A 23,843-nucleotide genomic window follows, 5' to 3' on the forward strand; every position below is an offset into this window, starting at 1 on the left:
TGCATAAATTGAAGTACTAGCAGCGTGGAGAAAAGGAGGTAGGGATCACCAAACGTCTCCCTTTCAATACTATGTTCAGTTCTAGAGGCTGTATCTTCATACCGATAGGCGTCTACTCTACAACACAGTGGACATCCTTGTCTACATCATTTATGTATGTATATTGCTGTTCTCCACCACAGACAATATTGCGATGTGAGCAGAATCTAAATTGTTTTAAATAAAGGGAGAGGCCTAACAAATGGAGGTCATTGGTGAGGCCACACCTAGAGTACTGTGTGCAACTCTGGAGGCTGGAGATGGTCCAGGGCAGAGGAAGATCCAACACATAAGTACTAGAGCACACACTGCACTCAGCAATATTAGTATAAACACCACAAGTGCAGCAAAGTTTCTTGATGGTCTTAGTGGAAACTTTATTAAATCATTAAATGTATGGCAACTCCACTGTATTGTAATCAAAATTTTAAAGGGTTCCACCAGGGCAGAGGAAGGCCACATAAGACATTTCAAACCACCGAGAGGGCTGGTGAGAGGGTGGTCCCCTTGTACTTTGCTACAGGGAAAGGGAAAAAAGCAAGGGGCAGGGTTCCTAAAAGTGTCAGTAATAATGTTTCGCTAATTGTACAAACCCTAATCTATATAACATGTAACCAATCTAAGTGCAAATGACCTGTTATATGGATGTCAAATAGGATTAGAAATCTGAGTGTACCTTCATATGATGCTGTAAGAAATACGGCTATCGTGTCTGTAAGCCTATATGAGGGCTTTAAAAATCATTAGGTACCCCAGTAATGAATGAAAACTCTTGAAGTGTCCACTTTGAAATTATTACATTGATGATAACATGGATACCGCCGTGATAATCACTTATCTTTGGCTCGTGGTCGGTCTTGCTTCAGCCCGACTGAATCAAGACCGACCACGAGCCAAAGATAAGTGATTATCACGGCGGTATCCATGTTATCATCAATGTAATAATTTCAAAGTGGACACTTCAAGAGTTTTCATTCATTACTGGGGTACCTAATGATTTTTAAAGCCCTCATATAGGCTTACAGACACGATAGCCGTATTTCTTACAGCATCGTATGAAGGTACACTCAGATTTCTAATCCTATTTGACATCCATATAACAGTAATAATGTTTCTGCATTTCTTGGAAGCTAGCAACTGTGCCACACCCTGGGAACCCTTCCTTCTACATCTGCCACCCCACCACCCCAAAGTATATGTGGGGGGAATATCTTTGTATGTGTCTTTATGTATGTATAGCATACTCCCTGCCCTCTGTTTTCTCCCCACTCTATCCTATCAGTAACCCCCTTCTCTTCCCTCACTCCCCCTTCCATCCCTTCATTTCTCCTCCCTTTCATTACACCCCTTTAGCTCCCCTCCTCCCCACTTACTTTCACTACCTTCCCTCCCTTTTCTATGCCTAAGGTGGTGGCAAATTCTTTGCCACCCCAATGCCCTGCAATCCTGCCACACCTGCTGCTGCCCTTCCCCTCCCCTCCCAGATCTCTGTTCCCAGCTCCAGCAGCGATCCTCACAAGGAAGTAAACACAGGGACTGAGTCTGTGCTGACAGGCCACACCCCCCTGCATGGAAGCCAAGAAGGGGTGGGGCCTGCAAGAACAGGCTTAGTTCTCCACGCTAACTTTCCTGTGAGGTTCACAGTTGAGCTGAGAGAGAGAGAGCTGCTGAAACCTTTGCCAGGGCAGGCAGAGACAGCACTTAAGCAGTGCCTCAGGAAGGCAGAGCTCTAAATCCATCCCTGCATTTTGGTCTTTATCTGTTGATTTTTATTACCAGATTACTATGAAGTGATTTGCAAAAGGAAATACTAAAATGATACAAGGAGAGTCACTCAACAAAACAGCACCCTGGGCAAGTGTTGCTTTTGGTGCCCCCCCCTTCCCCTTTGGGCTCTCATGTTTGAATACACACAGAATGACTCAAAAGGGTGGTTTTCCCCTCCTTGTACCCACCATATGCACGCACGCCTTGTGATGGGCTTGAATGTAAGGTCTGTAACACAAACCCTACAAAGAGGATGAAGATGCTCAAACTGCAAGAGAAAAGAAAGAGTAGGAGAGATATGATAAAATCATTCACATATTTGCTAGATCAATAAAGTTTGAAAGATGAAATTTGTCATAGAAAAAAAAAATTTAAGGACAAGAGATCATCAAATGAAGTTGAAGGGAAGAAGGCTGAAAGGAAAATACTTCTTTACTGAGAGGGTTGTAGATGCCCAGAATAGGCTAATGAAAGAGGTAGTTGCAAACAAAACCAAGACTGGATTTAAATACGCTGGGAACAGACACAGAGTACAGTGGTAAGGACAAATGGAGAGAAATCAGTGGAAAATATGAGGGAGGGGGCTTAAGAGTTTGTTCAGTCATATGTTATTTTAGAGGGCCAAAGAGGACAGAGTGGTGGTTCGGCTTTGTTGAGCTTCCAAGACTAGGGATAACCTGCACAGAGAAGCCATGGTTAGAACCTTCACATCAACAGTACAGCTGTATTGGGTTTCCAAGAAGGCCGGAGTAATTTCATGGCGTGGCCATGGTTACAACTAACAACAACAGTACGACTGCCTCAGACTTCCAATAAAACTGACATAACCTGCATGGGGCCATGATTATAACCTTCAGAGGCTGGCCAGATCTCTTGGATAACAGCATCAATAGTTTTGGCCACTGCTTGGAGGTAAAACATGGGAGGGTGGATTTGGATACTGCATTAAGTTTGGGACTTGTATGAATGACAAAGGAAGACAATAAGGCCTGTAATGGTGTCAGGGCTGATCAAACCAGAAATTGGCTTTAGCACGAGGGGAAGAAACCCTGCTCCCTGGTAAAGCCAAATCCATGTAAGTAAAATGGCTTTGTGATGAGCTCGACATGGACCAACAGCCACATCCTTAAGGAACCAGACTGGCCCCCCTCAACCCTGAAAAACAGACTGCAGGAAATGGCAAGCATTCCCAGCATCATTATGGCTACTGAGCACCTGAAACTATCCAGCACCTGAAGACTGCCTGTCTGGTCCTATGCACAAAGGCTACCAAGCACTTCTAGGTTGCTTGGTTCTATGCTAGTGTACCTGACCAATAAGTGAACATTTCCCAAGGCTGACAGAGAAACTCAAAACCTTCACAGAAAAGAATTAACAGGAAAAACTCTATGTAATCCTGGGGAAAAGAGGAGCAACATCAGCTATAATGAAGTTCCCTAAATACATATTATTTTTATTGGATGATAAAAAGGAATCTTGAGCATCAGGAAAGGGAGGAAATCTAGGGGATGGGGAGAAGAGAAGATGGTGAGAGGACCAGGGAGGGGGAAAGAAGGGACTGGGAGAGGAGAATGAGGAGGTCAAGGAATGAGGTAAGGAGGTGAAAGAACTAGGGATGGAGGGAGGAGCGTGAGGAGAAGAAGAGATGACTAGGGATGGAGGAGAAGGATAGAACCAGGGATGGAAAGCATCAAGGAAGAGGAAGATAGATAAGAGGAGAAGAACCAAAAATTTGGGATGGGGAGAGGGAGGAAGATTCTGGTATTGAGGATGGGGAAGAAAGGAATAGGAGAGGATCAGAGGAGGGAGGATCTTGGATCAGGGGTTGGGGGTGGGTTGCAGAATTGATGGAGAGGTAGGAAGGAATGGAGCAAAATATCCTGTCACCAAGCCAAAAATGAAACCTGACCAGGGATAATATGAACCAGCACCAAAACATGAGTTTTGTACCTATTGTACTTTCTGTAGCCTGTTATTTTATTCCACTGTTATTTTATATTGTTTTATTTTCCTTTCTTCCTCTTTTATGGTCAAATCTTTGTTTTCAACAATAAAATACAACAAAATGTGGGGTCACTGGTGTATTCTGCTTAGTATCCAGCACAATCAGTCGACAATAAATGAACAATAACCCTCCCGGCCCCAACCATACCCCCAGCACCCATTATCATTTCTCATTAAGCGTACTACTTTGGCAACACGTAAAACTGTAGTGCCAATAAAGCTATCTGAATCTGCATACACTAACCAGTGCCACCTGAACTGCCTGAGAATTCTATGAAATTAACTGGACTTGAGCCAATTCTGCACTAAAGAAACTGAGAATTATTCCTGAATCCATCCATGTCCCGAGGGAGCTAGTATTTGGGTTTTGAATCTGTTTAAGGAAAGAACCTGTATTTTTCTGTTAACCTTGCTGTTTGAGATGAATCCTACTTGGCATCTGACAAAGGTTTTGGTTTGAATAAACTCAGTCTTGAAAGCTGACAGAAAGCCTACAAAAGCCTGCACAGAATGGAAGTTAAATATAGGATAACCCTTACTGCAGCCCTGGAAAACCAGGAAGAGATTCGCAAAACTCAACAACCAGGATTCGGTCCGGCGGGAACCACCAAAGGCTGGAAGGCCCCAAGGGAGCTTTGCACTCAACCAGGCAAAAAAAAAAAAAAAAATGAAGCTCCACACTCAACATGTTTTGTTTTTTTTCCAAACCAGAGAAAGAATTTATGAAAAGAAAAACAAAACAAAACACAAAGCCCAAGCAGAAAGCAGGTAGATAATAAAATAGTCCAAGAAAACCCAAGATAAAAGAGTCTCCTAGTTCAGTTGCTCCACAACACTACTCACATTTAGCTAACTCCTCTAAACCCAAGGGCTTCGGCAAAGCTCTCTATGATCACCCTCACAGGAAGTTTCTTTTTCCCCTCATCCAGACCCAGTGAAGAAAACAATTGCCCTTTTCTTTCCTTCACTCCTGACTACGGGCTTCCTCTTAGGATTTGGGCACACACAGAACCATCAATCTGCTCCTCCAGCAGCTTCGTGGCTCCACACGCCAGCCCTGGACTCTTGGGCTGCGACGCCAACCCCCAGATTTTGCCGCTTATCCGGATATCGTCAGAAGATTAGCTGGTTAAGCAGCACTGCTTTTAAATAAAAAATAAAGAGGTAAAAGGTCCAGTGGCCCAGTTCCCTTCCTTTCTCCCATGAAACGTCATATGGCTGCGGACCATGCATACCCTCCCCCCCTTAAACGTACAACTGAGATCCTGGGGGCTCACAGTTCGGTTCCCCCTTCCCCTGTTCTTTTCAAAAATAAAAACCTGGCTGCCCCCCTTCCCCCCATGACCCAGCCATTTGCAGTCCCTATTATGCTGAGCTGCCCCCCCCCCCCCCCGGACCCTCCCCCTGATATCGGCCTCTCTCAGGAGCTGGAATGGAGGGGGGGTCTCAATTGCAAGCCCCGGGGGAAGAGGTTAAGAGGATGTTCTGCCCGATAGGGCCATATGCAATCATGTAGGGGACGGAGGCCATAAACCCTTTTACATTTTACATTTACTACTTGCCCAGATATCTTTCGATAATATTCAGATAAGTAGCAGGTTATCCGGCCACACAAGGCTGGATAACTTGAAAATACGAGTAAATACTTTGGGAAACACTAGTGTCGAATCGTATATTGAAACAAAAATAGCTAGTGTTATATTTTTTGTAACTTCTGCTCTGTAAAGATTCTCTCAAACAATTTTTCTCGTGAGATGCTGGCCACGTCTGTGGTTTTTTTTGTTTTTTTTTTTTGGGAAGTTCCAGTTTCAGCGTTGAAAAAGACCCACGATCACTATCAGAGAAGACAACGGGAAATGTAAGGTAAGTAAACGCTGATGCTTTGAATGAAGAGGAATTTTGTAATTTCTGCCGGGCGTGCTTCTGCTTGATTTAAATCAGTAGAACCAGAGGACACGAAATGAAACTCCAGTTCAGGGACAATTCAGAAGCAATATCAGGAAATATTTCTTCACAGATGCCGGGAATGCCCTTCCGGAGGAGGAGGTGAAGACGAAAACAGTCAAAGAATTCAAAGGGGCATGGGATAAACACTGTGGACCCCTAAAGTTTAGAGGATGGATAATGAAGAAAAGGGTGCTTGGGGGTAACCTCTCAGTGCGGTAGTTACTACCCTTAACAGAAGGCATGGAGATTACTACCTTTAACCAATAAGCCTGGATGCTTTTGATGCAACTGCAACATCACTTTCCATTTCAATGGCTTTGGGGGGGGGGGGGGGGTGAATTGAATTCAGGCAACAACCAACAAGGGTCCTGACTTTTATGGTCTGGGGTACTGATAAGTTTGGGGGTAACATGTATGGAATGGGAATCACTATACCCTTAACCAATAAGGCTTGATGCTTTTCACGCAACTGCAACATCGCTCCCCACTTCGATGGTGGGAGGGAGGGGGAAGGGGGGGAAAGGGGGAATTGGATTCACAACACAAGCCATGACTTCTGCAATCTGAGGAAGGGATATGCAGACCTAAGGGAAAAAGGACAGGACTGTGTCTGTGGCCAAATCCAAAAATAGAGCAAGTCAAGCGGCATTGTCTGAAATTTCAAGAAGGCTCCTCACCCAGTAGATATGTTGCTAGCAGTAATTTTTGTATGGGTTTGACAGTTGCTTGGTAATGATTATGAATATTACTACCCTTATCATAAGGCTTGGGGATAAATGCACGAACTACCCTTAAAAGTAACATAGGGCATGCCAGATACTACCATAAGAAGCTTGCTGGGCAGACTGGATGAACCATTTGGTCCTTTTCTGCAGTCATTGCTATGCTACTATGTTACTATATTCAGAGCAAGTTATGCGGCTGACTTTAGCCAGATAACTTGTCAACTAAATGGCTTACTGACTAACCTATCTTGTAGAAAGTCATGCCACAAGGATGCTGGTGTCTGTGGTTTCCCTTTCTCAAGTCAACTTTGCAGTATCCTATTCTTATAAATGTACCTGCTGTTCTACTATTTAGAAACTATGCAGGATGTACTTTTAATTTCTAAAGGGGCTTTACCATCTTATTTAAAAGCTTTGTACCTATTGGTAACTAGCTTGAGAGCTTTGAGCGTAATACAAGAAGGATCTGCTAAAACTGAGCTAGCTCTGAGCCTAACACAAAATTATGAAAATGTTAAAGAAACAATTGTGGGTAAGGTTTGCTTTCACACCGAACAAGTCTAAGCGACAGAAAATGGAAATTAGGGAGGGAATAGGAAAAGAACAAGTTTTAGATTTCGCCCTTATTTTTATCACAGTAAGATGACAGCCTTACAGACCCTGAAGCTGTAATAACTGGCTTATGCAAACATATATTCCAGCAAATAACGTAATATCATTGGATAGAAACAGAATATCATATTTCATCCTAGTCAAGACATATCTATCTTGACACCAATTAAGAATGAATGACAACTAAATCATAAAGGGAAGAGAATGTTTGTTTTATAAATTTCAGTTGTGGAGAATATTAAATTTAAACCAGTACCTTCTCTTCGGTATTGTAATTAGCTGTGGAAGAAGAAGTGGTATCTGCTAGCTTGCAGGATGCAATTATTATTATTATTATGGGTTACATATAAAGCAAGAACAAAAGGAGTGCTCTGGGGTACTTGTAGATTAGAAAAAAAAATTATTTAGGAAGAGGCCCAAAATTGGCTTAAATCACAGCAATAAAAAAGTATTGCTCACCAGTGCCAGCCAAGTGAGAATAGAATCTGGGAAGAAAGCACACATCAACTAAGCATCATTGTTGAACACATTGCTGTCTGTATCTAGAGCTGTAGAATGCTACAAATTATTTTACAAAAGACGTTTCTAAAATAAAGATGAATTAGCATAGAGAAATTTAGGATGCTACCCCAAAGTGCTTATAATCCAAGTCATGGCAGAAGTGGTAGGCGTAACATAGAAAGACACACTGCAAGAGAACCAGGGACAACGTCAAGTTGCAAACGCCTAGAGAACAGAAATGGCAGAGGAAAAGGGAATAAATAATGATATCAAAACCTGCAGAGCATTCTAGAAGGATAAAGATGGATTTGCCAAAAGGTACATTAGCCTGTGCCTAGGGTGGCAAAATTCTGGAGGAGCAGCAAAATTGCTTCCTCTCAACTATGCTGAATCTCACTCAACTCTCTGCATCCTGCCTCATACTCTCTCCTCCCTTCCCCTCCCAGGTAGTGTGCAGGGAACAGCAGGGGAGGGGGCGAGACTGGAGCAACAGGACAAAGATAAGCTGCTCTGCTCCCTAATCCAGCCCTGCCCACACAACATGCAAAGAACATAGTATTGACGGCAGAAAAAGACCAAAAATGGTCCATCCAGTCTGCCCAGCAAGCTTCCAAGTTAGTAACTGCCGCTCTGTGCAGGTTACCCCCATTTGGAGGCTGCGAGCGAGGAACAGAAGAGTCTCACAGAAGAAATGGGTGAGAGTGAAGGCCATAGAATGGCTGAATGTTTTCTGAAGGGTTTTGTTCATGACAAAATTTGTGAAGCTTTGTGAAACAGTAGAGGATGGGAGAGGGGATTTTTAATGCTATTTCCATGGATAAAAAGAGCGCTCTACTCACTGAAAGTGCCCTTCCCGTAAGCGAGTGAACTTATTGGCGTGGTGCCATTACCCGTGTAACTTCACCCACGATGGTCGAGAAGGTGTTCCCGGGGCAGTGAAGTGCTCAAACTGGCACGTGTGCTTTTGAATTTTCCAGACATGTAGCATGATTTTGCTCAGGAGGGGGGGGGGGGGGGGGAACTATCCCCACAAATCAGCAGCTGTAAATGTGTGCAGGTTTGTTTTCCCGGGAAAAGGTTCGCATTTTTATGTGTGCGCATACCTTCACTTTGAAAATGAGTGTAAAGTTCACTGGGGAAAAGTACTCCCACCAACCTGGGCAATTTTAAAATTACCCCCTTTGTGTCTATTTGGGATCCTTAGGACATCTGTTATAGGGAGAGCCATGCTAAATCTGAGTTAAACTTATATGAGAATGTTCTCCATAATACAGATAGCCATAAACAGGCATCGCTATAACTCTTGACATAAGATAGCATAAAGCATTTATCTTCACCATCAGTGTTGCTGTATTTCTCTGTGGCTACTGATGGATGATGAGTGTTTGATCGATCGCAGTATTCCTTTTCTACATGTACTGCGTTACTTTCTTGTAATGACTAGATAACTATAGTGTGGTGCCCCGTAGGCAAGGAACAGAGGGTAGGTTAATATGATGTGCAAGAAATGGAATTTATTGACTGCACAGCAAATGATGTACCTGGAAGAAGCTGCTGAAAACCTTTTTTTTTCCCTTTCTCGGTTACAGTCATTTTCAAGCAAGCAGTTATGCAAAAATTACGCACATCTTTAAAACAGCATCTATACACCGTGTTCCTAATGAGTTTCAAACGGAGGAAATGTGTTTCCAGACAAAGGAATATTAGATATAAAGTGAATTATCTGGCAAGCAGTTAAGACTTTTCTGAGTTCATGCAGCAGGTTCATCTTCCATGCACTCTGGGACTTTGGGAAACTGTATATTCAGTAATTGATTGCATTGATTTAATTATGCTGTAATATTCATAAGTCTTCTGTTTCAGTTGTGCTTTGCAGTTCATCGTGCGAAGGGCAGACCTAGAGAGACTTTGGAATTAATCAACAGTAGAGCAATAGCAATTAGTTATTAAATTGATTGAAGGTAGCAATGTAGTGTCATAAGCAAAGCATCAGCCTGGAATAACGCCTTAGTCACTCAGCATCACCACCTCCACAGGGGCATCTGGTCAGGGTAAGCAGAATATATGCAAGGCCTACTCTGTCGCTCTCTACTCACTTCCAATGTCTTTTTAACTTTTATTCATTTCAACTTCCAAGAAACTTTGCTGCAAACATTTATACTTTTATACTTATGTAAACTCTCCCCTCCCCCTCCTTTCTTTCTCGGGGGGGGGGGGGGGGGGGGTCACCTTCGGGCACCGCAGGAGTGGACAAACCAAACAGGAGACCCGGATATGGATTCATCCCATGGAGATAGCAAAAGCATTTTGCACACACCAAGAAAAGAAAAACAGCAGTCCACACCCAAGTTATGTTCCAAAAGGAGATAAAACCAATCATCTATTGAAAGTCCAATAATCAAAGTGCAGAAGATAAGGAGAAAAAAAAAAAACAGTCCAAAGTGTACAAAAAAATTTTGAAAAATACAATTCCTTAGTCAATTCACCAATTTCTCAGCGGTTACTTACTCTCCTTTCATGTAGCTTGAGTCACCAGTTAGCAGAACTTTTCAGCAATCCACCTTAGGACTTCATCCTTTCTCAAGTCCCATAAGACAGAAAGGGAATCCTCTTTGCACCTTCCTTCCAATCACTAGTAGCAGACGTCCCCAGGGGGGAAAAAAAAAAGGAATGATGCCCCCCCTGGACTAAGGGTCTGCTTCTCCCAGCAGGCCTGTGCACTGTGCCAGAGAGATGTGTCAGAGCTCCCTACCCCCCAAGGACCAGCACAACACAAGGGATTTCTTCCTTGAGCTCCGGATAAAATATCTTACGACCAACTTTCTCACAGAATCCCCCCCCCCAACTTCCTCCCAGTGCCTCGTGGAGACATATCTGCACCACCAAGCCCATTTGTCTTTTTTGGGAAGGAACCCATCCTTTCTCAAACTGCCTTGAACCTCTCACTGGCGGAAAATTCTCCGTTACAGATTTTAGTGACTTCAAAGGGATCACGCTCAGACAATTGTACTTCCTGGGCATCATTTGAGTAAGGATTTTACATTTTTTAACTGACTTTCATCTTCCTGATGCTTCTTCTCCCAGTCACTGTGGTTGATTACAGCAAAACTAATTTAGTACAATTACAAAATTATTTAATTGACCGAAATGACCAAAAAAATGTATCATAACACAATTCATATAAAATCCCAATTACAATAATTTCATATACTGACAAAACAGTAAATACAATTAAAAATAATCCATTTATTCTGTAGTACACAATAAATCAAAATACACATATAGCAAAATATCAAAAATATATCCAAGAATCAACATGACTTATCAAATTGTATTGTATTTGAGATTTTTTCTGAGTTTATTATGTTATGATAAATTGTTTTTAGTCATTTTGGTCAATTAAATTATTTTGTAATTATATTAAAGTTGGTTTTGTTTGTTTCAGTGCATGGTTGCCATCCTTTATCCTTTGCTGTTTATGGTTCCATTATAAATTCCTCTTTGTTTTTGCAGCAAAGTTATTTGCCTTCCTCAAAGCTGCACATGCTCACAGGCTTCTTGTCTCGCTGCTGTATATCCACTAACTTAATTTTGGTTTTGACTTCTAGTCCCCCTTTCATGACTGGCCAGCCCCCCTGGAGGGCAGACAACTCTTGTGACTCTCTCAAAAGAAGGGACTCAAGACCCAAATTCTAGTAATGAATCAGACTCTTTCTCTGGAGTAAAAATAAAGGCTGCTTGTCCGAATCCACCTGACATCTGCCCATATAAGCTGAGGCTGTGAGAGGTGAGTGGGAATGAGGATTCCTGCTAGGGAAAGAAGGCTACAGATGGGACATATCCCCCTGGTCCCCTATATAATGTCTCACCAGCTGCCACTGCCAACCTCTGGCCAGCCTACCTTGCTAATGGCCCAAACTTATACTTTCTTTTCCTCCTGTGCATCTCTCTCTTGTCTCCTGAAACATGATGACCCAGTTGTTGTCTGATGAAATATCATCACATAGCACTTTTCTTCTCCTGGTTATTCCTACTGTTTCTATCCTTAAAACTCTCTTCTTCTCCCTAATGTGTAGCTAACAGAAATTCATGTATCCAAAATACAGAAGGAGAGATGGTTTTATTAGGTGAGGAAAACGTTTGCTTCTAACTGGATTATCAAAATGCATTCATAGCAGTGGGCTTTCTTTGTTTATGCAATGCAGAAGAATATGAGAGAGAAAATAATTACTAGATTCCTCAGGCAAAGACGGGAGATTGGTATATCTGTCTCATTTGATTGAAACTAATGTTGTGGCAGTGTGAGTTGAAGGGTCCTTTTGATCTAAGGACCAAAGATACAGAAGCTGAGCCACCATTTTGAACTAGAAACTAGAGTATCTGGAGGTTCTGAGACTTTTTATTGTGCTAACATTAAAAGTATCTAGAGATCTTATGCTTGAGCATTCAAGGCCATAGAATTCCCTTTGTCTACAGACAATTAGAACCCTGTGTCAATGACCAGGGTAAGGAGATGGAAATGCATGCATTTGGCCCTAAGTGAACTAAAATTTCCCAACGAGCTAATACAGCATACTGTATGTCAATTTATCTGTGTTAACCAGGAGTTTATGAAATATTTACAGAGGAGAGCAATTATTTTTTTTGATCATCTTTTGGACTTTGACACATTTCAATCCTACTATAATGTCTTGATAAATGTTTTCCCCGACAGATCAGTGAGACCTTAACTTGCAAGAAAAGACATTCTCACCTGGAAAGAAAAAGCTGGGGGAATCCGATTACCTTTTATTAGTATATCGGTGGGCAGAGAAACATTTTGCATTCATGATAGTGAGTCAAACAATGCACCACCTTAAGATTATAAAGAAAGAGTCTTTTAAGATGAAATACTTTATAATTATCAGAATATACTGCTACCTCGGTCAGTTCTATCCACATCCATGAACATTTTTATTCTTTAAATTAAAGTAAATGAGTTCCTGGAGGCTAATAGAATTACTGGATATTTATATATATTAAGATTCTAATTAATAGATACTCATCCAGTGATTTTCTCTTGTTGCCTTCTTGAAGTCAAGAAGGAATTCTTTTGCCTGTAAATTATAACTGGTTTTTTTCCCTTTATGTCTTTTTCTGGATCACCACCAATAAATAATTGGACAGATGTGAGTAGTTCAAATGAGATTAAACTCGATGGGATGATATCTTTTTTCTATCAAATTAACCACTGTACATATGTACTGTATAGGAGGACAACAAGAAATCATTTTGCAATTCAACAGCCGTCAAATGAAATTAACTCAATTTCAACCTTCTACACTTGTCTGAACAAGCAAACAAATATCATGAGATAATATTGGAAAATTGTTAATTTAAAACTGCAGAAATAGAGGTCAGAAACCAGCTGAAATCTTTTTATTGGACTAAATCTAACTGTGAATAACTTTTCAGATCTCTGCTGCATTCATCAGGTCAGTAAAGAGAGAGCACAGTTATACGGATTAAATAGCACAGAGTCAGCTAGACATGAGATTGCCTCTAGTGCTTTTTCTGGAAAAATAAGGAGCTGGCACTCGTATGCAGGAGAGGGTCCACAGAGCAAATTAAGCAGATGGAGGAAAAAGCTGCAGGTACTCAGCAAGTACCTCTTGAAAAAATAACCCTGGTTCTTTGTATATACCAGGAAGTTACAGGTTACATTACAATTATAGCTCAGCAAAAGGATTGTGGAGTGGTGGTAGGGGCTGGCGGGAACCCTGGTTTCACAAAGGTGACTGAGGTGATGACATTACGTGAGCTCTCTCTCTCTCTGCGACAAACAGCCCCAGCTCTTCAAAGATATACATATCCAAAAACGAAAAACGCCCTCCAGCTCCGTGCCTCACCTGTGCCACTTCAGCCATGCTTTCGAAACTGCCGCCCTTACCGGATACTCTGCTACCCTGCCCACTTCTGGTACCCTATGCCATTGCCTATCCCGCCTATTGCTTCTGCCGGCCCTGACTTTACAGGTCCAAGGGGTCTATGTCTGACAATAGTTGAGAAAGCCAATGTCCTTAAGTTCTTTTGTGTTGGTTCCAAAGTATTTGAACATCTGAGTTTCAACTATTTTGCGTTCTAGCATAGCTCTGAAATTCCCTTTAAGTACTTTGATTATGAAGTTAAATGAAGGGAACATTTAGTCAATCCAATACAAAAGTATTGCACATGATTTGTTTGTTGAACTTTAGTTCTACATATTCCAGTGGACTAATAATAGCAACAATTATTTAAAATTAAAATGTGTAGTCTTCCAACTACATACATGCAACTATTACAACTATACCTCTGTATGCAGAATAGTTATTTCAGAAATGTGCAACAAAATAATGTCATCTGTTTTGCATAAAATGAAGCAGTTATTCCATCTTATAAAATGAAGCTGTTTGCTATTGTAACTATCTGGACTGTCACAGTTGCCCTGCCAAAAAAGTGGTAAGAAATATTGGATAAGAACATAAGAAATTGCCATGCTGGGTCAGACCAAGGATCCATCAAGCCCAGCATCCTGTGTCCAACAGAGACCAAACCAGGCCACTAGAACCTGGCAAGTACCTAAACACCAAGAAGCTCCCATGCTACTGATGCCAGTAATAGCAGAGGCCATTCCCTAAGTCAACTTGATTAAAGGAATACTAGTTCCTGCTAATTCTCGTTCCTGTAGTACCACAGATCAGTCCAAACCACTAGGTTCTGCCTCCCCTCCAGCAGTGGAAGATGGGAGCTGTCAAGGGATTCAATGCTTTGCATACTTGCTGCACCTGGCAGTAAGTGATACCATGAGGCTGGGGGCCAACTGAATATTTTCACCATAGCATGAAGGGAGGGCATAATGTAGAAGCCTTGGAAGCTCAAGCAGAAGCAGAGGAGTTAAATAAAAATGTTATCAAATCCGATACTGCTTTGTAGAGAAAGGTAGAAAACCTACAGAATGCAAGAAGGAAAAAATAACTTGAGGTTCACTTTCCCCATAAGCCCTATGTTGCTCCTTTGGTAATGTACAAGTGGTTTTTGCAAGAAATATTAAAGATCTTAGCAAAAGCCTTTCCTCCTACTGCAAAAATCTATTATCTTTGAGGGATCCCGTTAGTCCTCTACTAGATTTAAGAAAAAAAATATACCAATTGGTGCGTGAAGAGAGAGCTAAAAATAACTGTGGGTTTACAGCTCTTCCATGAGGAAGCTGGTGAATTGTATGTCCCTCGGGCACTTAAAGCCAAGGCACCATTTTGCTTTGTGGATTCCCCTTTTGATTTTGGAGTTCTTTCCACCCTCCCAGTCCACCTTAAAGACTTTACTTAATTTATTTAAGTGGGAGTGCCCAGCAACTTGGGACTTAATTAAGCTAATTTGTTTTACTCTACTATCAGTTGGAAGAGGGTCACTTCATGCAAAATGGACCTGAGATCACCAAGATCCAAGCAGAGGATGATGTTCAGCCACCCTAAGGATGGGAAGAAGGGGGGAGAGAAGTTGGAGTGGACCCCAAACTGGTTGATGCATATCTACGAAAAATAAGAAGATGCTACAGGTGTCATCATGATACTGAACAGGAGAGAAGGAGAAGGACTTGTGCCTTTCAGGTACACTGAGTATTGCGACCATCGCTGCTTGATGTCCTCACTCCGCCTTCTTTACCTCTGTGATGACTCCCTCCGGGTCTGATGGACGGGTGGCTGCCGCGGCATCTCCATGCAGTCTCCCTCCGGCGACCCCGGACCAGCTTGACGTTGCAGATCCACCATGTTGCTTGAAGACCTAGGGTGAGCGCGCATGCTCTGATTGAAGTACCAGCAAGAATGCGAACCTCAGGGGCGTCCCCCTGAGATGATGTCATCCACTTCCAATATTTAAAGGTCTCTATTTCACTAACAAACTTAGTTAGCAAGGAATGTCATTGGACTCGCTTCGGCTATCCAAGCTACTCTGCCTCCTCAGACTTACCAGAGGTACCCGCTCCTCGGGGGCCTCGCTCTCTTTACTTTCAGATTACAGATAGGGACTGGTACTCGCTCCTCGAGGGCCCATGTTCTTGGACACTCTGAAGATTCTCTACTGCCTGGAAGCTATCATTGCTACAAACATTTGTGAGTTACCATCGCTCTCTCAGAGCTTTCCCTGGAACCAGGTACTCGCTCCTCGAGGGCCTAAACCTTTCCAGCTCCTGAGCTTCCTTGAGACCTTATGTGAGTTTTGTCATCTAGTTCTGTTCATGAACTCTGTCTACTCTGCCTACTCACTTTCTACAGTTTCTCAACAGCTCAGCCATCCTGGATCACTGTTCCAATACCTGAGGGACTACAGCCCTGCCGGGCATATCAGCTCACTACTGCCACCTCTGGTGGTTTCAAAAACCTGTTTAATAAAAGAACTAATGTGTGTCTGTCTCCATACTCAAGCCTAGCCGGTGGTCCCTCTCGGGATATCCTCCCAGGGGTGTGGTCATCTGCCACCAGTCCAGGGATCCACCCACAACTATATCAGATTCATTACAGATTGCTACTCCTTAGCAAGACGATATCTGAGACACTGCAGGATTGCTGACTCCTCCTCCTTAGGAGCCAAAAATAACAGATTGCTAACTCCCAGCTCTAACACAGAGCTTTCCTACAGATTGCTAGCTCCTCCCTTCTTCAGGAGCCCGCAACACAGATTCTAACACTGAGGAGGTCAAAGGAGAAAACTACAGAAAGGAGGTAGAAGATAAAATGACTATGTAAGGCCATCTCTTGATACTTCACCAACCTTGAGAGGGAAGAATAATATCAACTTAAGAAATAAATTGATTTAACATCTTGAACTTAAGAACATGCCATACTGGGTCAGACCAAGGGTCCATCAAGCCCAGCATCAATTGGCTTTAATATCTGAGACTTAAGAAAGACTGAAAGAAGTTACAAACTTACTAAAAAGCACTTGTACCATCAAAGTGAATTAACTCAGCTGTAAAGAACTTTATTTCAGACATGGTATCTTATCAGTAAAGAGAAAAGTCGGAAACCACCAGCATTTTCAAGTATTTCTCTGAGTTGTGACTTTAAAGCTTATTACTGCTGAGATAATCACTGTTGTGCATGATACATTGACATGGGACCTTTACTGAATGCAATGCAAAGGGCCTTGAAAGCTTACCTTCTCCCCTGTGCAGGAAAACCTGGAAATACACCTCGTAGCATAATGACAGTGTTCCACTTAAAATATAAATGTGAGATATGGCCTCTGGAACTTTTACCTGGGTTCAACCAGCACAGGGGTTTAATATATGTAACCCCCCTCTTCGGGGACCTACAGGAAATTCAGGGGACACACATTCTTTCAGCTCTATCTTTTCTCACACCAACACAGTCCACGGTCTCACCCCCAGAATGCCGGGGTTCTCTCCAGTGGGGAAAAAGGATTTAACCTCCAGGGCACCTCTGCCCTCTAAGCAAGGACATCTCACAAAAGACAACAGACATGCTGTTAGGGTGTTCCAAATTAAATTTACTGCAACCGAAAATACTGAAAGTCCTATTAGCAACAAAGATTATCCAATTGATCTTCTCACAAAAATTAAACAGTCCAAAAATATGTCTTTACTCAGTTCTGTCAGTTGAGTCAATATCCTTTAGATGGCAAGTACTAGACAACAGCCCAACATCCTTTAGTTGTAGAAAGTGGGCTCCTAGTGGGAACTGGGATCTTCTAGCTCGTTCTCTGATGTTAGCTCTTAGACTTCTGGTGTTAGAAGTCCCAAATGATATCCAAACTCCAATGATTTCTCTCTCTCTGTAGGTAGGAATGGTGACAAACAAAAAACAAAAATCCCTCCCAAAACCATAGGAACACAACTCCTCAAAACGCACAAAGTGTTGCTCTCTTCTTCTCTGTCAGGTTGCTGCTGTCCCTCCTTAGCAGGGGAAGGGGAAAGAAACCACAGCACTTGATCCTGACCTTCCACAGGCAGGGGTGAATGCCCTCCTGGGCAGGACCAGGATCCAAAAAGGGAACACTCTTCTCAACACAAACAGTTCGCCAACTAAAAACTCCCCCCCCCCTTCTCTTCCAGACCTGGGGGGGAAGCTACTCTTTTCCCCTGTGGGGCCTAAATTGGGGACCACTGCAACTTTTGCCTGCTTCTCCAAATCGCAGCTCAAAAGCCACCATCTTGCTCCTCATGCTCAGCAAACTACTTAATCCTAACTCAAGGTTTAAGCTATAAAAATTGAGTTAGTGAGGGACCTAGAGGGTCTCTTACATGTACCACCAGCTAGGAAAGTTGAAACTTCATTCTGGGCTGAAGGAGAGAATCAAGTTTCTTTTGATATATTAAATCTCTCTCAGAAACCTTTTGTAGAAGAGGTATGATCTCTCCTGCAGTTCTTGTGATTGCCTATGTTTTTGAGACTAACAAGGAGTCAATTCTAAACTTTTTTTTTTTTTTTTTTTAGAAATAAAGACCTAGAATTTGTTGTTTGAAAAACACGGTATTCTCAGCTTCTTGGGGTTTCCATTTCAGTTTTCTCTGCATGCTTCCGTTTTTAATTTGTGGTCCCTTATTTTCTATTACTTAAGGGTTGGACTGGGTGACTGAGGTGAGGGATTCTGCTAACATGTATTGTCTGTGTGGGATCTATAGCAATCTGGCTGGTGTACTGGTGCTTTAGGGCCTGTAGTAATATTTGATTTGCTGCCCTTTTTTGGAAAGGGTTGCTACTATTTGAGTCCTGGAAGTTAGTGCTGTTATAGTATAGCAAATTTGCTACCTAGGTTCTGTGTCTTTTTTGCAGGATTTTGTGTTACTTCAAAAAAGTGTCTGGCAGTGAAAGGTATTTATGTTGCTGTTACTGCGGGGGCACTTGGATTTAATTCTTTATTTTGCATGGCAAGTTGTAATGGGAAATCCTGCCTGCTGTTGAGAGAATTTCTGTGGATACAGAGTATGTGTTACAGAACTGGAAGTGCAGGATTTTTGTTGAGATTCTGACTCTTCCTGTATAGATTCCAGACTTCACTCCCTACATAGATGAATTGATTAAATGATGCTATCAAACAATAAATTAATATTACAATTATTTGATTTATATTCCACCTTTCAAGCACTTCAAACTGGATTACATTCAGATGCTTTAGATATTTCCCTATTCCCAGAGGGCTTATAATCTAATGATAATTTTACCAGGTGGTAGAAACTGGCTAGGAAGGGGTTTGTTTAATTGCATGGATGGTCTCTGGAACATTTTCTTATAGCCAGTTTAAACATAGGGGGCCATCCTGTGCAGACATGTCACTGACTTGCCCCCTTCCATATTCAGCTGGTTCCCTTGTCACCTCCTCAAATACTTCTGTCTAGAGACACAGCTATTGCTCTGGGATGGAGACAGTCAGATGTTCCATCAAGGTGCAACTAAACAGGATTTTCAGATCAAGAGGTGTCCTATAAGGTGAAAGGGTTCCTTTGAAATAGTCAGAGAACTTTCTGCAATGAATTAAAAAGATCCTGATTGGGACATCAGATTCTTCATCAAGTAAATGCGCTATTTGTCAAACCACTTCTATTAAAACCATTTTGTTACAGTAAAGACTTTTGTTTGGAGGGCAACAAAATGGATTAGATGCCAAAGTTTCTAATTGGACAACCTTTGATGTCTAATCCATTTTGTTGCCCTAACGGCTTTCTTAGATAGCCGACCCTCCTGTTTTGTTGGTCCCAAGACTTGTTTGGAGCACCACTTTTGAGAGCAGAAAACTTAATGGGACCAAGTCACTACAAATTAAGAGCCTTGAAGTCAAGGTCCCCCCCTGCTCAGAAATGAGCCATACCCAGAGACCCCCTTCCTACTGAAACAAGTGTGTGGGGGGGGGGGGGGGGAGAGGGGAGGGTGACATACAATTTTGTCTCATGTAATGGAGGTGAGAGATTATTAGCACTAGCTGGGCTTTAGACAGACACTAAGCAATCTTCAACGCTCTGCTCTGTCAGTCAGTGAGACCCTCCCCTCCCCTGGAGCATCCCTTGGTGTGGTATTTCTGTGATTCAGACAGCCCTGTCAGTGTAACATTTTTACTTAACTGTAGAACCTTCTGCTAATCCAGTTCTGCTAATCCTGCTTGCTTCCATAGGGGAATGCCATCTGCCCAGAGATTTCAATTCAGAGCACCTTTGTTTTATTTAGTAAATTTTTCTCAGATTCACATTTTACTGCCAAGTTGGCTCATTTTGCATATCTCTAACACTGACTTGGTCTCGATTGTCTGAAATACGGCTATGTTTGCCTCCATCTGTTTCTTATTTTCATGCCAATGTGTTTCTGAGAAGACTTCCTTGTTGGTTTATACCAGCGTTTTGCAATGTCTTCAGACAGCCCAGGTCTTCTAGATTTTCCGGGCTGCTCCCGTGTTGGCTGCTTCTCCTTCCTGCCTTTCATTCTCTGCTCATTCTACCATTCAGCAGTTTCTTTCATTTCACAACTGTTCCTGGCAGCCAAACAAATGCAAAGAACCACCAGCACTTTAAATTGCTTCACATCTACTGTCCGTACAAACAACAACTGAATCAAGTGCTGCTATTTTCCACAGTTTTGTGTTTTTAGGATTTACATTTGTAAGCGGGTTGACTGACTAAGTCTATACCACTGATAGGACCTTGGACTGGGAATTCTGTGCTGTTGGAATGATGGCATAGAGGTGCAATCTAGCATAGCCAACCAGCAAGGAACAGGGGAAGTCTATTTAGCTTCCAGTCTAAGTGAAAGGTAGCTCCTGTGAGGTGCATGTGGTACACAAAGTTGGAATCCCTAGCACTGGAGGATGTGTTCGACTGTCCTCTGCAGATATGTGAGAACTATGGGAATTCCTGCAGTGGTGTAAGGAGATGGGCAGTGTACAGCTATTGTAGTAGCACAGAAGTAGAAGAAACTAGCCAAGCTTATCCCAAGAAAGTGGACCTAAGGTGATACCAGTTGCCTGGAAACAGCATAAAGTTTCCATGACTTGTTTAGGAGAAATAACTTTAAAGCAATTGTAGTGCCCCCTAGCTGTAACTGGTGGAAATGGTGACTCTCTTCCACTACGGTGGTTCGAGTTTCCAAGGGGCGGTGGGGTAGGTCAATGGTAATGGAGCTGAGTTGCAACTATAGTGGTTCCACACATTTCCCTCTTCCTGACTGGGTAATTTAAAAGAAATGGGAAATCCCACCCAGCCAATGGAGCTCCCAGAGGTTGGGATGGGAAACAGGCAGTAAGAACAATATTATGTAGGAAAAAATTGTTTAAAATTAACAAAAGCTTTACGGTGGTAGCAATTATGAAATGCAAATAAAAACATTTTACCAGCTGGCAAGGATGTTAAAACCAGTTTCAACAGCTATTGGGAACCAGCAGAAAATACAATTCACTTTAAATCTTTTGCAGTTGAGATAGTCACTATGGTAATTAGCATTTCTTTCTAAGTCTCTCTCAAAAGAAGCAAGATGCTTTCAAAACAGTTATTCAGACAAGTCACAATATTGTCCACTCTTGTTCTTTATACTGTATTTTACTTAACACCAATGCATTCTCTGAACTTGATGCTTTGGTCTGCTCTCTAACTTGCAGTATCTTTGAATATTTTTTCTTGCATAAGTATAATTTTCTTCCTGTAATTCTGTTATGTATTTCTTTTGTTTTTGAGTGAATGTCATTAGTGTCTGGCCAGACCTAGGCTGTTGTGAGAGTGCAAACTTAGCTGTAGGATGCAGGGTGTGTTGTCTCTGATGCTCCAACCTAGGTGCTTGTGGTGCTGATTGAGAGCGAAGCACTCCTGGTTTTGAGGGTATAGTCCTCTTCTCTTTGGTCACCTTCCAGGAAATGCAGGAACAATCTATTGACCTGACTTTAAGAAAATAAAAAAGAGGAACTAGCTGCCTCTCACTGTTTATCTTCTGGCAATCTAACAATATGACCCTATTATGTGTGCCACAGGAACCTACCATGTACTGAAATTCTAATAAAATAAAAGGATAAACAATTGTCCTTAACTACTGGCCCTTTCTCTTCCTGTGGGAACAGAAATTATTTAAATTATTTTTCCAGTCACTCTTCCAAAATGTCCCACTCCTTCTTTGTGCAGGGAGGAGTTTGAATTTGGTATCTCCTTTAGAAGTCTGGCTTTTTGCTTGGATTGATACAAAAACCCCAAACAATTTAATTGTCCCGCTTAATGTCATTTGACTGTCCAAACAGTAACACTGACTCAAAACACTGATTTTTCTTCAATGGAATAACATTTCAGTATATAGAAGGCAAAATGGGGTAAAGTCACTTCTCACTGGTTCAGTCCAGTTTTTTCCCCCTTTGTCCCCTCTGGCAGAAAAGTTTCACTCTGGGACTAATTGGATTCAGAGCTATGCCACAAATCATACACTTCATTCTCCCCTTCTGCTTGGAATCTTGACTTAAAATGTTACTGGAAAAACTGTAAACTGGTAAATCACTCCTGAATAGAACAGGTAGGTTCTGCAATCCTGTTCATTTAATTGTTTTCTAACTTTGTCTGTATTTCTTCCTTACCTTGATAGTGGATTTCCTTATTTTCATAATCTCCTCCACTCTTTTGCTCAGGCTTTAACAATGATAGATTTTCTCTCCCTTTTCCCACTATTTCTGTCTCAAACAAACAGGGTTTTCTCCTTTGTCCCTGATTTCAAGGCAGAGCTCCAGCTGTAAGCCTCTGCTTCTGCACAAGACCAGTCTCTTTCTGCACGTGGCTTTTTTTCCACAAGGAGGATTACTGCCCTGGATGAGGTCACAAAACAGAAAATAGTTCCTCACATAGTGCAATATATCCTTAAACACTTCTTACTGGACTCCTTTATAACCTCCTTAAGATGACAGAAGTCTGACCATTAATATAATCCAGTTAGAACTTCTGTTGTTAAACACGGTACTAAACTTTTATGAAACACAGTCAACTCACAGCTCCTTGATTCTTCCACAGCCTTTTTACAACTAAGCACGAGGCTTTCTTGCAGCTAACGTCAGCATCCATGCAAATTAGCCTGTCACGGGGGAACTATTGACACACAGAACCTTGTGGTACCAGCTGAATGGTGCAGCTCCTTGACCTACCATAGATTTGCATTGGCTCCAACTGCTTCTTGTGAAACACCATCCAACTTCATCTTCTAAAACTTTTTTAAAGCTTAGTTTTGAAATAAAAATTATGTGAAGGGATTGCTCAATGCTTGCTCACATTTAGGCTGGCACTGGTTTCAATTATTTTATTCTTTTTTTTCAGAATAATTTACATTACTGGAGCTCTGTGCTCATGTCACTTCCTTTTTCCCTTCCCTGCAGACCCAGCTGATTCAAAAGGTACAACTGCAACTTTCTCAGTGCACTCCCTCTGTTTTTCTGTGAGTCCTGCTTCCTCTGTAATGAGATGAATCCTTTCTGTTCTGACTTCTGACCTGGCTGAAGCCTGCTTTTTGCTGTTTTCAGAAACATAGAAGGTAATCAGGCATGGATGAGATAAAAACACAGGCTGGCTCTCTCAGCCTGTCTCCCTGTTTTTAACCATTGCAGTGTTTCTGGGATTTCTTTCAACCGGGCATACAGAATGCAAGTATTTTTTTTCACTTATTTACACTATTATTGGAAGCAAAGGAGTAAGGAGAGCCACTTACACACATAAAAATGTATTTCAAGTACATAAAAGGCTTTGAAAATTAGACACCCCCTTCCCAAATGTACTTGTACTTATTGCTAATAAAAAGATGTAAAAAAAAAAAATCTGACCAAAATACTTACAGGTGAAAACAATTGCAGGCCTCTACCCCAAAAGTTAAAAGTAATGATGGAAAAGAAACATGGAAGCTTAAGATAGTGTTGTTCAGTCAGGAAACTCTTGCTATAAGGCCAGATGTATGAAGCATTTTTATTCACTATAGGGAAAGCCCTTCATGCCTCCTGCCCTCATTCAATAGAGATTTCATCTATAGGCACAGAATAGGGAATAGACCTTTATTGACGTAACATGGCAGGTAGAGATGCAGGTTAACGAACGACCGGCACTCCTGACCATACAGCACAGTTCCTCTGTGCTTCTCGGCTGGCAGAAACAGTTTGCCTTCTGCATCGCAACGAGCCTCGGGTGAGTAATTGTAGAATCATGCTACTAAACACAGCCAGGCTCCGCAACACTACTTTAAGCTAAAAACATATTTCTTTCCAAAAAAAAGAAAAAGA

General features: G+C 41.9%; 1 long non-coding RNA gene across 1 annotated transcript in view; it reads right to left on the bottom strand.

Moving 5' to 3' along the window:
- Positions 1-9,179: 9,179 nt before the first annotated feature.
- Positions 9,180-23,843, bottom strand: part of LOC115076187 — a 124,601-nt gene continuing 109,937 nt past the window's right edge. The window contains exon 3 of the long non-coding RNA XR_003852697.1: positions 9,180-9,501. This is a non-coding gene — a long non-coding RNA (uncharacterized LOC115076187). The remainder of the gene's footprint in view (positions 9,502-23,843) is intronic.

This window comes from Rhinatrema bivittatum, chromosome 14 (assembly GCF_901001135.1).
Source record: "Rhinatrema bivittatum chromosome 14, aRhiBiv1.1, whole genome shotgun sequence".
Classification (NCBI taxonomy): Eukaryota; Metazoa; Chordata; class Amphibia; order Gymnophiona; family Rhinatrematidae; genus Rhinatrema; species Rhinatrema bivittatum.